The sequence below is a fragment of the Eucyclogobius newberryi genome, unplaced genomic scaffold (assembly GCF_026437365.1).
Source record: "Eucyclogobius newberryi isolate DKJ021-1_F unplaced genomic scaffold, fEucNew1.0.hap1 SCAF_36, whole genome shotgun sequence".
In the NCBI taxonomy this organism is placed as follows: domain Eukaryota; kingdom Metazoa; phylum Chordata; class Actinopteri; order Gobiiformes; family Gobiidae; genus Eucyclogobius; species Eucyclogobius newberryi.
The window spans coordinates 169,974-185,567 of NW_027316012.1; the positions used below are offsets into that span (position 1 = coordinate 169,974).

General features: G+C 55.3%; 3 non-coding genes across 3 annotated transcripts; all 3 read left to right on the plus strand.

The window, feature by feature from the left end:
* Positions 1-9,685: 9,685 nt before the first annotated feature.
* trnai-aau (transfer RNA isoleucine (anticodon AAU)) lies at positions 9,686-9,759 on the plus strand. Its single transcript has one exon. It is a non-coding gene; the product is annotated as a tRNA-Ile (tRNA).
* Positions 9,760-11,276: 1,517 nt separating this feature from the next.
* trnai-aau (transfer RNA isoleucine (anticodon AAU)) lies at positions 11,277-11,350 on the plus strand. The gene has a single exon. It is a non-coding gene; the product is annotated as a tRNA-Ile (tRNA).
* Positions 11,351-15,156: 3,806 nt separating this feature from the next.
* trnai-aau (transfer RNA isoleucine (anticodon AAU)) lies at positions 15,157-15,230 on the plus strand. The gene has a single exon. It is a non-coding gene; the product is annotated as a tRNA-Ile (tRNA).
* The last annotated feature ends 364 nt before the right edge of the window (positions 15,231-15,594 follow it).

A 15,594-nucleotide genomic window follows, 5' to 3' on the forward strand; every position in this document is an offset into this window, starting at 1 on the left:
GAGTGGGGGGTGGCTCTGGAGGGGCTCCAGGGGTTCCAGGGGGTGCTCGGCGGAGGCCATGCCCAGCCAGAGTGGCCCTTCCCCGGGCATAGTCTGGGGAGAGTGGGGGGTGGCTCTGGAGGTGCTCCGGGGGCTCCAGGGGGTGCTCAGTGGAGGCCATGCCCAGCCAGAGTGGCCCTTCCCCGGGGTGAGTCTGGAGGAGTGGGGGGTGGCTCTGGAGGGGCTCCAGGGGTTCCAGGGGGTGCTCGGCGGAGGCCATGCCCAGCCAGAGTGTCCCTTCCCCGGGCATAGTCTGGGGAGAGTGGGGGGTGGCTCTGGAGGGTCTCCGGGGGCTCCAGGGGCTGCTCGGCGGAGCCCATGCCCAGCCAGAGTGTCCCTTCCCCGGGGTGAGTCTGGAGGAGTGGGGGGTGGCTCTGGAGGGTCTCCAGGGGCTCCAGGGGGTGCTCAGCGGAGGCCATGCCCAGCCAGAGTGGCCCTTCCCCGGCCTCATATGCGGCAGAGTGCGGGGTGAGCAAAATGGGTGAAAATGGGTTAAAATGTGAAAAAACACCAAAATGAGCAAAATGAAATAATCCCCCATCATCAGTGCACTGTTTGACCCCAGAAAAGCACTCCCCTGGGGCCTGGAGGTGATCTGACCATCAGAGTATAGCACCATATGCCCCTGAGGGACTTAGAGTAAAAACCGAAATAGTACACTATTCCCGAAAAGACTCTGTCATTTTTCGGCAATAGTACACTGTGCCCATCGACTCTGTCGTTTTCCCGGGCCGTAGTATGAAGTTGTGAGCAAAAGGGGTGAAAATGGGTTAAAATGTGAAAAAACACCAAAATGAGCAAAATGAAATAATCCCCCATCATCAGTGCACTGTTTGACCCCAGAAAAGCACTCCCCTGGGGCCTGGAGGTGATCTGACCATCATAGTATAGCACCCTATGCCCCTGAGGGACTTAGAGTAAAAACCGAAATAGTACACTATACCCGAAAAATTTCAAAGTGTGGTTAAGAGTACCAAGGGCACGGGCTTCCATGTCAGAGTACCAAGGGCACGGGCTTCCAGGCGGCTGCCCCTAAGGGGTTTAGCCCGCGAGGGGGTGCTTAAGGGTGGGTCCCCGGGTTCGGAGGGAGAGCCTGGTCCCCGGTGGTCATCCCCGGAGTCCCGGAGCCCAGGACCCGGGGAAGAGTGTGCCCGGGTCGGGGCTGAGTCTGGTGGAGTGGGGGGGTGGCCCTGGAGGTGCTCCAGGGGCTCCAGGGGTTCCAGGGGGTGCTCAGTGGGGGCCATGCCCAGCCAGAGTGGCCCTTCCCCGGGGTGAGTCTGGGGAGAGTGGGGGGTGGCTCTGGGGGTGCTCCGGGGGCTCCAGGGGGTGCTCGGCGGAGGCCATGCCCAGCCAGAGTGGCCCTTCCCCGGGCAGAGTCTGGGGAGAGTGGGGGGTGGCTCTGGAGGTGCTCCCGGGGCTCCAGGGGTTCCAGGGGGTGCTCAGTGGAGGCCATGCCCAGCCAGAGTGTCCCTTCCCAGGGGTGAGTCTGGGGAGAGTGGGGGGTGGCTCTGGAGGTGCTCCGGGGGCTCCAGGGGGTGCTTGGTGGAGACCATGCCCAGCCAGAGTGGCCCTTCCCCGGGGTGAGTCTGGGGAGAGTGGGGGGTGGCTCTGGAGGAGCTCCAGGGGTTCCAGGGGGTGCTCGGCGGAGGCCATGCCCAGCCAGAGTGGCCCTTCCCCGGGCATAGTCTGGGGAGAGTGGGGGGTGGCTCTGGAGGTGCTCCGGGGGCTCCAGGGGGTGCTCAGTGGAGGCCATGCCCAGCCAGAGTGGCCCTTCACCGGGGTGAGTCTGGAGGAGTGGGGGGTGGCTCTGGAGGGGCTCCAGGGGTTCCAGGGGGTGCTCGGCGGAAGCCATTGCCAGCCAGAGTGGCCCTTCCCCGGGCATAGTCTGGGGAGAGTGGGGGGTGGCTCTGGAGGTGCTCCGGGGGCTCCAGGGGGTGCTCAGTGGAGGCCATGCCCAGCCAGAGTGGCCCTTCCCCGGGCATAGTCTGGGGAGAGTGGGGGGTGGCTCTGGAGGTGCTCCGGGGGCTCCAGGGGGTGCTCAGTGGAGGCCATGCCCAGCCAGAGTGGCCCTTCCCCGGGCAGAGTCTGGAGGAGTGGGGGGTGGCTCTGGAGGTGCTCCGGGGGCTCCAGGGGTTCCAGGGGGTGCTCAGTGGGGGCCATGCCCAGCCAGAGTGGCCCTTCCCCAAGCAAAGTCTGGAGGAGTGAGAGGTGGCTCTGGAGGGGTTCCAGGGGGTGCTCGGCGGAGGCCATGCCCAGCCAGAGTGGCCCTTCCCCGGGCATAGTCTGGGGAGAGTGGGGGGTGGCTCTGGAGGTGCTCCGGGGGCTCCAGGGGGTGCTCAGTGGAGGCCATGCCCAGCCAGAGTGGCCCTTCCCCGGGCATAGTCTGGGGAGAGTGGGGGGTGGCTCTGGAGGTGCTCCGGGGGCTCCAGGGGGTGCTCAGTGGAGGCCATGCCCAGCCAGAGTTGCCCTTCCCCGGGGTGAGTCTGGAGGAGTGGGGGGTGGCTCTGGAGGAGCTCCAGGGGTTCCAGGGGGTGCTCGGCGGAGGCCATGCCCAGGCAGAGTGTCCCTTCCCCGGGCATAGTCTGGGGAGAGTGGGGGGTGGCTCTGGAGGTGCTCCGGGGGCTCCAGGGGGTGCTCAGTGGAGGCCATGCCCAGCCAGAGTGGCCCTTCCCCGGGCATAGTCTGGGGAGAGTGGGGGGTGGCTCTGGAGGTGCTCCGGGGGCTCCAGGGGGTGCTCAGTGGAGGCCATGCCCAGCCAGAGTGTCCCTTCCCCGGGCAGAGTCTGGAGGAGTGGGGGGTGGCTCTGGAGGTGCTCCGGGGGCTCCAGGGGGTGCTCGGCGGAGGCCATGCCCAGCCAGAGTGGCCCTTCCCCGGGCATAGTCTGGGGAGAGTGGGGGGTGGCTCTGGAGGTGCTCCGGGGGCTCCAGGGGGTGCTCAGTGGAGGCCATGCCCAGCCAGAGTGTCCCTTCCCCGGGGTGAGTCTGGAGGAGTGGGGGGTGGCTCTGGAGGTGCTCCGGGGGGCTCCAGGGGGTGCTTGGTGGAGGCCATGCCCAGCCAGAGTGGCCCTTCCCCGGGCAGAGTCTGGGGAGAGTGGGGGGGTGGCTCTGGGGGTGCTCCGGGGACTCCAGGGGGTGCTCGGCGGAGGCCATGCCCAGCCAGAGTGGACCTTCCCCGGGGTGAGTCTGGGGAGAGTGGGGGGTGGCTCTGGAGGTGCTCCGGGGGCTCCAGGGGGTGCTTAGTGGAGGCCATGCCCAGCCAGAGTGGCCCTTCCCCGGGGTGAGTCTGGAGGAGTGGGGGGTGGCTCTGGAGGGGCTCCAGGGGTTCCAGGGGGTGCTCGGCGGAGGCCATGCCCAGCCAGAGTGGCCCTTCCCCGGGCATAGTCTGGGGAGAGTGGGGGGTGGCTCTGGAGGTGCTCCGGGGGCTCCAGGGGGTGCTCAGTGGAGGCCATGCCCAGCCAGAGTGGCCCTTCCCCGGGGTGAGTCTGGAGGAGTGGGGGGTGGCTCTGGAGGGGCTCCAGGGGTTCCAGGGGGTGCTCGGCGGAGGCCATGCCCAGCCAGAGTGTCCCTTCCCCGGGCATAGTCTGGGGAGAGTGGGGGGTGGCTCTGGAGGGTCTCCGGGGGCTCCAGGGGCTGCTCGGCGGAGCCCATGCCCAGCCAGAGTGTCCCTTCCCCGGGGTGAGTCTGGAGGAGTGGGGGGTGGCTCTGGAGGGTCTCCAGGGGCTCCAGGGGGTGCTCAGCGGAGGCCATGCCCAGCCAGAGTGGCCCTTCCCCGGCCTCATATGCGGCAGAGTGCGGGGTGAGCAAAATGGGTGAAAATGGGTTAAAATGTGAAAAAACACCAAAATGAGCAAAATGAAATAATCCCCCATCATCAGTGCACTGTTTGACCCCAGAAAAGCACTCCCCTGGGGCCTGGAGGTGATCTGACCATCAGAGTATAGCACCATATGCCCCTGAGGGACTTAGAGTAAAAACCGAAATAGTACACTATTCCCGAAAAGACTCTGTCATTTTTCGGCAATAGTACACTGTGCCCATCGACTCTGTCGTTTTCCCGGGCCGTAGTATGAAGTTGTGAGCAAAAGGGGTGAAAATGGGTTAAAATGTGAAAAAACACCAAAATGAGCAAAATGAAATAATCCCCCATCATCAGTGCACTGTTTGACCCCAGAAAAGCACTCCCCTGGGGCCTGGAGGTGATCTGACCATCATAGTATAGCACCCTATGCCCCTGAGGGACTTAGAGTAAAAACCGAAATAGTACACTATACCCGAAAAATTTCAAAGTGTGGTTAAGAGTACCAAGGGCACGGGCTTCCATGTCAGAGTACCAAGGGCACGGGCTTCCAGGCGGCTGCCCCTAAGGGGTTTAGCCCGCGAGGGGGTGCTTAAGGGTGGGTCCCCGGGTTCGGAGGGAGAGCCTGGTCCCCGGTGGTCATCCCCGGAGTCCCGGAGCCCAGGACCCGGGGAAGAGTGTGCCCGGGTCGGGGCTGAGTCTGGTGGAGTGGGGGGGTGGCCCTGGAGGTGCTCCAGGGGCTCCAGGGGTTCCAGGGGGTGCTCAGTGGGGGCCATGCCCAGCCAGAGTGGCCCTTCCCCGGGGTGAGTCTGGGGAGAGTGGGGGGTGGCTCTGGGGGTGCTCCGGGGGCTCCAGGGGGTGCTCGGCGGAGGCCATGCCCAGCCAGAGTGGCCCTTCCCCGGGCAGAGTCTGGGGAGAGTGGGGGGTGGCTCTGGAGGTGCTCCCGGGGCTCCAGGGGTTCCAGGGGGTGCTCAGTGGAGGCCATGCCCAGCCAGAGTGTCCCTTCCCAGGGGTGAGTCTGGGGAGAGTGGGGGGTGGCTCTGGAGGTGCTCCGGGGGCTCCAGGGGGTGCTTGGTGGAGACCATGCCCAGCCAGAGTGGCCCTTCCCCGGGGTGAGTCTGGGGAGAGTGGGGGGTGGCTCTGGAGGAGCTCCAGGGGTTCCAGGGGGTGCTCGGCGGAGGCCATGCCCAGCCAGAGTGGCCCTTCCCCGGGCATAGTCTGGGGAGAGTGGGGGGTGGCTCTGGAGGTGCTCCGGGGGCTCCAGGGGGTGCTCAGTGGAGGCCATGCCCAGCCAGAGTGGCCCTTCCCCGGGGTGAGTCTGGAGGAGTGGGGGGTGGCTCTGGAGGGGCTCCAGGGGTTCCAGGGGGTGCTCGGCGGAAGCCATTGCCAGCCAGAGTGGCCCTTCCCCGGGCATAGTCTGGGGAGAGTGGGGGGTGGCTCTGGAGGTGCTCCGGGGGCTCCAGGGGGTGCTCAGTGGAGGCCATGCCCAGCCAGAGTGGCCCTTCCCCGGGCATAGTCTGGGGAGAGTGGGGGGTGGCTCTGGAGGTGCTCCGGGGGCTCCAGGGGGTGCTCAGTGGAGGCCATGCCCAGCCAGAGTGGCCCTTCCCCGGGCAGAGTCTGGAGGAGTGGGGGGTGGCTCTGGAGGTGCTCCGGGGGCTCCAGGGGTTCCAGGGGGTGCTCAGTGGGGGCCATGCCCAGCCAGAGTGGCCCTTCCCCGGGCAAAGTCTGGAGGAGTGGGGGGTGGCTCTGGAGGGGTTCCAGGGGGTGCTCGGCGGAGGCCATGCCCAGCCAGAGTGGCCCTTCCCCGGGCATAGTCTGGGGAGAGTGGGGGGTGGCTCTGGAGGTGCTCCGGGGGCTCCAGGGGGTGCTCAGTGGAGGCCATGCCCAGCCAGAGTGGCCCTTCCCCGGGCATAGTCTGGGGAGAGTGGGGGGTGGCTCTGGAGGTGCTCCGGGGGCTCCAGGGGGTGCTCAGTGGAGGCCATGCCCAGCCAGAGTTGCCCTTCCCCGGGGTGAGTCTGGAGGAGTGGGGGGTGGCTCTGGAGGAGCTCCAGGGGTTCCAGGGGGTGCTCGGCGGAGGCCATGCCCAGGCAGAGTGTCCCTTCCCCGGGCATAGTCTGGGGAGAGTGGGGGGTGGCTCTGGAGGTGCTCCGGGGGCTCCAGGGGGTGCTCAGTGGAGGCCATGCCCAGCCAGAGTGGCCCTTCCCCGGGCATAGTCTGGGGAGAGTGGGGGGTGGCTCTGGAGGTGCTCCGGGGGCTCCAGGGGGTGCTCAGTGGAGGCCATGCCCAGCCAGAGTGTCCCTTCCCCGGGCAGAGTCTGGAGGAGTGGGGGGTGGCTCTGGAGGTGCTCCGGGGGCTCCAGGGGGTGCTCGGCGGAGGCCATGCCCAGCCAGAGTGGCCCTTCCCCGGGCATAGTCTGGGGAGAGTGGGGGGTGGCTCTGGAGGTGCTCCGGGGGCTCCAGGGGGTGCTCAGTGGAGGCCATGCCCAGCCAGAGTGTCCCTTCCCCGGGGTGAGTCTGGAGGAGTGGGGGGTGGCTCTGGAGGTGCTCCGGGGGGCTCCAGGGGGTGCTTGGTGGAGGCCATGCCCAGCCAGAGTGGCCCTTCCCCGGGCAGAGTCTGGGGAGAGTGGGGGGGTGGCTCTGGGGGTGCTCCGGGGACTCCAGGGGGTGCTCGGCGGAGGCCATGCCCAGCCAGAGTGGACCTTCCCCGGGGTGAGTCTGGGGAGAGTGGGGGGTGGCTCTGGAGGTGCTCCGGGGGCTCCAGGGGGTGCTTAGTGGAGGCCATGCCCAGCCAGAGTGGCCCTTCCCCGGGGTGAGTCTGGAGGAGTGGGGGGTGGCTCTGGAGGGGCTCCAGGGGTTCCAGGGGGTGCTCGGCGGAGGCCATGCCCAGCCAGAGTGGCCCTTCCCCGGGCATAGTCTGGGGAGAGTGGGGGGTGGCTCTGGAGGTGCTCCGGGGGCTCCAGGGGGTGCTCAGTGGAGGCCATGCCCAGCCAGAGTGGCCCTTCCCCGGGGTGAGTCTGGAGGAGTGGGGGGTGGCTCTGGAGGGGCTCCAGGGGTTCCAGGGGGTGCTCGGCGGAGGCCATGCCCAGCCAGAGTGTCCCTTCCCCGGGCATAGTCTGGGGAGAGTGGGGGGTGGCTCTGGAGGGTCTCCGGGGGCTCCAGGGGCTGCTCGGCGGAGCCCATGCCCAGCCAGAGTGTCCCTTCCCCGGGGTGAGTCTGGAGGAGTGGGGGGTGGCTCTGGAGGGTCTCCGGGGGCTCCAGGGGCTCCAGGGGGTGCTCAGCGGAGGCCATGCCCAGCCAGAGTGGCCCTTCCCCGGCCTCATATGCGGCAGAGTGCGGGGTGAGCAAAATGGGTGAAAATGGGTTAAAATGTGAAAAAACACCAAAATGAGCAAAATGAAATAATCCCCCATCATCAGTGCACTGTTTGACCCCAGAAAAGCACTCCCCTGGGGCCTGGAGGTGATCTGACCATCAGAGTATAGCACCATATGCCCCTGAGGGACTTAGAGTAAAAACCGAAATAGTACACTATTCCCGAAAAGACTCTGTCATTTTTCGGCAATAGTACACTGTGCCCATCGACTCTGTCGTTTTCCCGGGCCGTAGTATGAAGTTGTGAGCAAAAGGGGTGAAAATGGGTTAAAATGTGAAAAAACACCAAAATGAGCAAAATGAAATAATCCCCCATCATCAGTGCACTGTTTGACCCCAGAAAAGCACTCCCCTGGGGCCTGGAGGTGATCTGACCATCATAGTATAGCACCCTATGCCCCTGAGGGACTTAGAGTAAAAACCGAAATAGTACACTATACCCGAAAAATTTCAAAGTGTGGTTAAGAGTACCAAGGGCACGGGCTTCCATGTCAGAGTACCAAGGGCACGGGCTTCCAGGCGGCTGCCCCTAAGGGGTTTAGCCCGCGAGGGGGTGCTTAAGGGTGGGTCCCCGGGTTCGGAGGGAGAGCCTGGTCCCCGGTGGTCATCCCCGGAGTCCCGGAGCCCAGGACCCGGGGAAGAGTGTGCCCGGGTCGGGGCTGAGTCTGGTGGAGTGGGGGGGTGGCCCTGGAGGTGCTCCAGGGGCTCCAGGGGTTCCAGGGGGTGCTCAGTGGGGGCCATGCCCAGCCAGAGTGGCCCTTCCCCGGGGTGAGTCTGGGGAGAGTGGGGGGTGGCTCTGGGGGTGCTCCGGGGGCTCCAGGGGGTGCTCGGCGGAGGCCATGCCCAGCCAGAGTGGCCCTTCCCCGGGGTGAGTCTGGGGAGAGTGGGGGGTGGCTCTGGAGGAGCTCCAGGGGTTCCAGGGGGTGCTCAGTGGAGGCCATGCCCAGCCAGAGTGGCCATTCCCCGGGGTGAGTCTGGAGGAGTGGGGGGTGGCTCTGGAGGGGCTCCAGGGGTTCCAGGGGGTGCTCGGCGGAGGCCATGCCCAGCCAGAGTGGCCCTTCCCCGGGCATAGTCTGGGGAGAGTGGGGGGTGGCTCTGGAGGTGCTCCGGGGGCTCCAGGGGGTGCTCAGTGGAGGCCATGCCCAGCCAGAGTGGCCCTTCCCCGGGCAGAGTCTGGAGGAGTGGGGGGTGGCTCTGGAGGTGCTCCGGGGGCTCCAGGGGTTCCAGGGGGTGCTCAGTGGGGGCCATGCCCAGCCAGAGTGGCCCTTCCCCGGGCAAAGTCTGGAGGAGTGGGGGGTGGCTCTGGAGGGGTTCCAGGGGGTGCTCGGGCAGAGGGGGGTGGCTCTGGAGGTTTTCCGGGGGCTCCAGGGGGTGCTCAGTGGAGGCCATGCCCAGCCAGAGTGGCCCTTCCCCGGGCAAAGTCTGGCCGTGTGCGGGGTGGATGATCCCTGCTCCGCCTCACGCGAGTTCGAGACCGGCTGGGTGCCCTTTTATCCATGAGGCACTGCACTGCCTCCGGCAGCCGAGTTCGGGGCCCGGTGAGGGCTCCAGGCTCCAGGGGCTCCGACCCGGAGCCTCCGACCCGCAGAAGGTGCTCCCTGGCCGGGCAAAGTCTGGCCGTGTGCGGAGTGGATGATCCCTGCTCCGCCTCACGCGAGTTCGAGACCGGCTGGGTGCCCTTTTATCCATGAGGCACTGCACTGCCTCCGGCAGCCGAGTTCGGGGCCCGGTGAGGGCTCCAGGCTCCAGGGGCTCCGACCCGGAGCCTCCGACCCGCAGAAGGTGCTCCCTGGCCGGGCAAAGTCTGGCCGTGTGCGGGGTGGATGATCCCTGCTCCGCCTCACGCGAGTTCGAGACCGGCTGGGTGCCCTTTTATCCATGAGGCACTGCACTGCCTCCGGCAGCCGAGTTCGGGGCCCGGTGAGGGCTCCAGGCTCCAGGGGCTCCGACCCGGAGCTTCCGACCCGCTGAAGGTGCTCCCTGGCCGGGCAAAGTCTGGCCGTGTGCGGGGTGGATGATCCCTGCTCCGCCTCACGCGAGTTCGAGACCGGCTGGGTGCCCTTTTATCCAAGAATCAACTGGAGTGTGGAGCTTCTACGGGCCTCCAGGGGCACTGCCGACCCAGAGCTGTGCCCCGGCTTCAGTTCTCTGTATCTCAGGAAGTTTTTATTTATACATTTATTTCATCCATAATCTCTGGCGCCTAAAGGGTTATAAACTGCTGCTTTTTTTGGCCTAAACTAGTGGATTTATGTCAGGTATAATCCCACGTTTGGTGCTTTGTTATGTGTCAATTTAAGGAAATCTCTTTTCAGACTTAGAGGTCAGAACACTTATTGCAATCCCATTTGAACCGTACCTAAAGCGCCAAAAATGTGCAAAATTGCTCTTCCTTTTACATCCCTGAAGGTATCTTCAAGCAAATTCTAATCTTATATAGTCACATGAGCACATCTTGACATTTTAGTCCTGACAACTTTGGCTGGTTAGCTCAGTTGGTTAGGGCGTGGTGCTAATAACGTCTAGGTCGTGGGTTCGATCCCCATACTAGCCAGTTGAGTAAGTTTAGTATATGTAAGATATTGATTAAGAAAGAATTTAACAATTACATGTGCAAAATTGCTTTTCCTTTTACATCCCTTAAGGTACCTTCAAGCCAACTCTTATCTTATATGGTCCCATGCGCACATTTTGACATTTTACATGTGGAAAAAGTGGCTGGTTAGCTTGGTACTAATAACGCCAAGGTCGTGGGTTAGATCCCCATTCTAGCCAGTTGAGTTTGTTTAGCACATGTAAGATATTGATTAAGAAAGAATTTAACTATTATAAACCTTCCGATTTTCATTGGGCTGGATCGTTGTTAGGTAAAGCCAATCTTTAGTACTGAAGGTACAAACGAAGCAAGACCTTCTACTTATAAACTGCTGCTTTTTTTGGCCTAAACTAGTGGATTTATGTCAGGTATAATCCCACGTTTGGTGCTTTGTTATGTGTCAATTTAAGGAAATCTCTTTTCAGACTTAGAGGTCAGAACACTTATTGCAATCCCATTTGAACCGTACCTAAAGCGCCAAAAATGTGCAAAATTGCTCTTCCTTTTACATCCCTGAAGGTATCTTCAAGCAAATTCTAGTCTTATATAGTCACATGAGCACATTTTGACATACTAGCCAGTTTAGTATGTGTGGCGGTTGAAAGATTTTGCTTGAGAAATAGTTTAAATATTACAAACCTGCCCATTTTCATTCGGCTGGATCGTTGTTAGGTAAAGCCGATCTTTAGTACTGATTGTACAAACGAAGCTAGACCTTCTACCAAAAAACCTGTTGCTTTTTTGGCCTAAACTGCTGGATTTATGTCAGGTATAATCCCACGTTTGGTGCTTTGTTATGTGTCAATTTAAGGAATTCTCTTTTCAGACTTAGAGGTCAGAACACTTATTGCAATCCCATTTGAACCGTACCTAAAGCGCCAAAAATGTGCAAAATTGCTCTTCCTTTTACATCCCTGAAGGTACCTTCAAGCAAATTCTTGTCTTATATAGTCACATGAGCACATTTTGACATTTTACCCATGAGAACTTTGGCTGGTTAGCTCAGTTGGTTAGAGCGTGGTGGTAATAACACCAAGGTCGCGGGTTCAATCCCCATACTAGCCAGTTAAGTACATACAGGACATGAAGGATTTTGCTTGAGAAATAGTTTAAATATTGCAAACGTGCCGATTTTCATTGGGCTGGATCGTTGTTAGGTAAAGCCGATCTTTAGTACTGAAGGTACAAACGAAGCAAGACCTTCTACTTAAAAACTGCTGCTTTTTTTGGCCTTAACTAGTGGATTTATTTCAGGTATAATCCCACGTTTCTTGCTTTGTTATGTGTCAATTTAAGGAAATCTCTTTTCAGACTTAGAGGTCAGAACACTTATTTCAATCCCATTTGAACCGTACCTAAAGCGCCAAAAATGTGCAAAATTGCTCTTCCTTTTACATCCCTGAAGGTACCTTCAAGCAAATTCTAGTCTTATATAGTCACATTATCACATTTGACATTTTACTCATGAAAACTTTGGCTGGTTAGCTCAGTTGGTTAGAGCGTGGTGCTAATAACGCCAAGGTCGTGGGTTTGATCCCCATACTAGCCAATTAAGAACATATAGGACACGAAGTATTTTGCCTGAGAAATAGTTTAAATATTACAAACCTGCCGATTTTCATTGGGCTGGATCGTTGTTAGGTAAAGCCGATCTTTAGTACTGAAGGTACAAACGAAGCAAGACCTTATACTTAAAAACTGCTGCTTTTTTTGGCCTAAACTAGTGGATTTATGTCAGGTATAATCCCACGTTTGGTGCTTTGTTATGTGTCAATTTAAGGAAATCTCTTTTCAGACTTAGAGGTCAGAACACTCATTGCAATCCCATTTGAACCGTACCTAAAGCGCCAAAAATGTGCAAAATTGCTCTTCCTTTTACATCCCTGAAGGTACCTTCAAGCAAATTCTAGTCTTATATAGTCACATGAGCAAATTTGACATTTTACTCATGACAACTTTGGCTGGTTAGCTCAGTTGGTTAGAGTGTGGGTTCGATCCCCATACTAGCCAGTTGCTTGAGAAATAGTTTAAATATTGCAAACGTGCCGATTTTCATTGGGCTGGATTGTTGTTAGGTAAAGCCGATCTTTAGTACTGAAGGTACAAACGAAGCAAGACCTTCTACTTAAAAACTGCTGCTTTTTTTGGCCTTAACTAGTGGATTTATTTCAGGTATAATCCCACGTTTCTTGCTTTGTTATGTGTCAATTTAAGGAAATCTCTTTTCAGACTTAGAGGTCAGAACTCTTATTGCAATCCCATTTGAACCGTACCTAAAGCGCCAAAAATGTGCAAAATTGCTCTTCCTTTTACATCCCTGAAGGTACCTTCAAGCCAACTCTTATATTATATGGTCCCTTGCGCACATTTTGACATTTTACATGTGGAAAATGTGGCTGGTTAGCGTGGTACTAATAACACCAAGGTCGAGGGTTAGATCCCCATTCTAGCCAGTTGAGTAAGTTTAGTATATGTAAGATATTGATTAAGAAAGAATTTAACTATTACATGTGCAAAATTGCTCTTCCTTTTACATCCCTTAAGGTACCTTCAAGCCAACTCTTATCTTATATGGTCCCATGCGCACATTTTGACATTTTACATGTGGAAAAAGTGGCTGGTTAGCGTGGTACTAAGAACGCCAAGGTCGTGGGTTAGATCCCCATTCTAGCCGGTTGAGTTTGTTTAGCACATGTAAGATATTGATTAAGAAAGAATTTAACTATTACAAACCTTCCGATTTTCATTGGGCTGGATCGTTGTTAGGTAAAGCCAATCTTTAGTACTGAAGGTACAAACGAAGCAAGACCTTCTACTTTAAAACTGCTGCTTTTTTTGGCCTAAACTGCTGGATTTATGTCAGGTAAAACCCCACGTTTGTTGCTTTGTTATGTGTCAATTTAAGGAAATCTCTTTTCAGACGTAGAGGTCAGAACACTTATTGCAATCCCATTTGAACCGTACCTAAAGCGCCAAAAATGTGAAAAATTGCTCTTCCTTTTACATCCCTGAAGGTACCTTCAAGCAAATTCTAGTCTTATATAGTCACGTGAGCACATTTTGACATACTAGCCGTTTAGTATGTGTGGCGGTTAACTATTACAAACCTTCCTATTTTCATTGGGCTGGATCGTTGTTAGGTAAAGCCAATCTTTAGTACTGAAGGTACAAACGAAGCAAGACCTTCTACTTAAAAACTGCTGCTTTTTTTGGCCTTAACTAGTGGATTTATTTCAGGTATAATCCCACGTTTCTTGCTTTGTTATGTGTCAATTTAAGGAAATCTCTTTTCAGACTTAGAGGTCAGAACTCTTATTGCAATCCCATTTGAACCGTACCTAAAGCGCCAAAAATGTGCAAAATTGCTCTTCCTTTTACATCCCTGAAGGTACCTTCAAGCCAACTCTTATATTATATGGTCCCTTGCGCACATTTTGACATTTTACATGTGGAAAATGTGGCTGGTTAGCGTGGTACTAATAACACCAAGGTCGAGGGTTAGATCCCCATTCTAGCCAGTTGAGTAAGTTTAGTATATGTAAGATATTGATTAAGAAATAATTTAACTATTACAAACCTTCCTATTTTCATTGGGCTGGATCGTTGTTAGGTAAAGCCAATCTTTAGTACTGAAGGTACAAACGAAGCAAGACCTTATACTTAAAAACTGCTGCTTTTTTTGGCCTAAACTAGTGGATTTGTGTCAGGTCTAATCCCACGTTTGTTACTTTGTTATGTGTCAATTTAAGGAAATCTCTTTTCAGACTTAGAGGTCAGAACTCTTATTGCAATCCCATTTGAACCGTACCTAAAGCGCCAAAAATGTGCAAAATTGCTCTTCCTTTTACATCCCTGAAGGTACCTTCAAGCCAACTCTTATATTATATGGTCCCTTGCGCACATTTTGACATTTTACATGTGGAAAATGTGGCTGGTTAGCGTGGTACTAATAACACCAAGGTCGAGGGTTAGATCCCCATTCTAGCCAGTTGAGTAAGTTTAGTATATGTAAGATATTGATTAAGAAATAATTTAACTATTACAAACCTTCCTATTTTCATTGGGCTGGATCGTTGTTAGGTAAAGCCAATCTTTAGTACTGAAGGTACAAACGAGGCAAGACCTTATACTTAAAAACTGCTGCTTTTTTTGGCCTAAACTAGTGGATTTATGTCAGGTATAATCCCACGTTTGGTGCTTTGTTAAGTGTCAATTTAAGGAAATCTCTTTTCAGACTTAGAGGTCAGAACAATTATTGCAATCCCATTTGAACCGTACCTAAAGCGCCAAAAATGTGCAAAATTGCTCTTCCTTTTACATCCCTGAAGGTACCTTCAAGCCAACTCTTATATTATATGGTCCCTTGCGCACATTTTGACATTTTACATGTGGAAAATGTGGCTGGTTAGCGTGGTACTAATAACACCAAGGTCGAGGGTTAGATCATCATTCTAGCCAGTTGAGTACATTTAGCACATGTAAGATATTGATTAAGAAAGAATTTAACTATTACAAACCTTCCGATTTTCATTGGGCTTGATCGTTGTTAGGTAAAGCCAATCTTTAGTACTGAAGGTACAAACAAAGCAAGACCTTCTACTTAAAAACTGCTTCTTTCTTTGGCCTAAATTAGTGGATTTATGTCAGGTAAAACCCCACGTTTGTTGCTTTGTTATGTGTCAATTCAAGGAAATCTCTTTTCAGACTTAGAGGTCAGAACACTTATTGCAATCCCATTTGAACCGTACCTAAAGTGCCAAAAATGTGCAAAATTGCTTTTCCTTTTACATCCGTGAAGGTACCTTCAAGCAAATTCTAGTCGTATAAAGTCACATGAGCACATTTTGACATTTTAAACCTGAGAATTCGGCTGGTTAGCTCAGTTGGTTAGAGCGTGGTGCTAATAATGCCAAGGTTGTGGGTTCGATGTCCATACTAGCCAGTTTAGTATGTGTGGCGGTTGAAAGATTTTGCTTGAGAAATAGTTTAAATATTACAAACCTGCCGATTTTCATTGGGCTGGATCGTTGTTAGGTAAAGCCGATCTTTAGTACTGGTGGTACAAACGAAGCAAGACCTTCTACCTAAAAACCTGCTGTTTTTTTTTGGCCTAAACTGCTGGATTTATGTCAGGTATAATCCCACGTTTGTTGCTTTGTTATGTGTCAATTTAAGGAAATCTCTTTTCAGACTTAGAGGTCAGAACACTTAATTCAATCCCATTTGAACCGTACCTAAAGCGCCAAAAATGTGCAAAATTGCTCTTCCTTTTACATCCCTGAAGGTACCTTCAAGCAAATTCTAGTCTTATATAGTCACATAAGCACATTTTGACCTTTTCCTCCTGACAATTTTGGCTGGTTAGCTCAGTTGGTTAGAGCGTGGTGCTAATAACGCCAAGGTCGTGGGTTCGATCCCCATGCTAGCCAGTTGCTTGAGAAATAGTTTAAATATTGCAAACGTGCCGATTTTAATTGGGCTGGATCGTTGTTAGGTAAAGCCGATCTTTAGTACTGATGGTACAAACGAAGCAAGACCTACCTAAAAACCTGCTGCTTTTTTTTGGCCTAAACTGCTGGATTTATGTCAGGTAAAACCCCACGTTTGTTGCTTTGTTATGTGTCAATTTAAGGAAATCTCTTTTCAGACTTAGAGGTCAGAACTCTTATTGCAATCCCATTTGAACCGTACCTAAAGCGCCAAAAATGTGCAAAATTGCTCTTCCTTTTACATCCCTGAAGGTACCTTCAAGCCAACTCTTATATTATATGGTCCCTCGCGAATATTTTGACA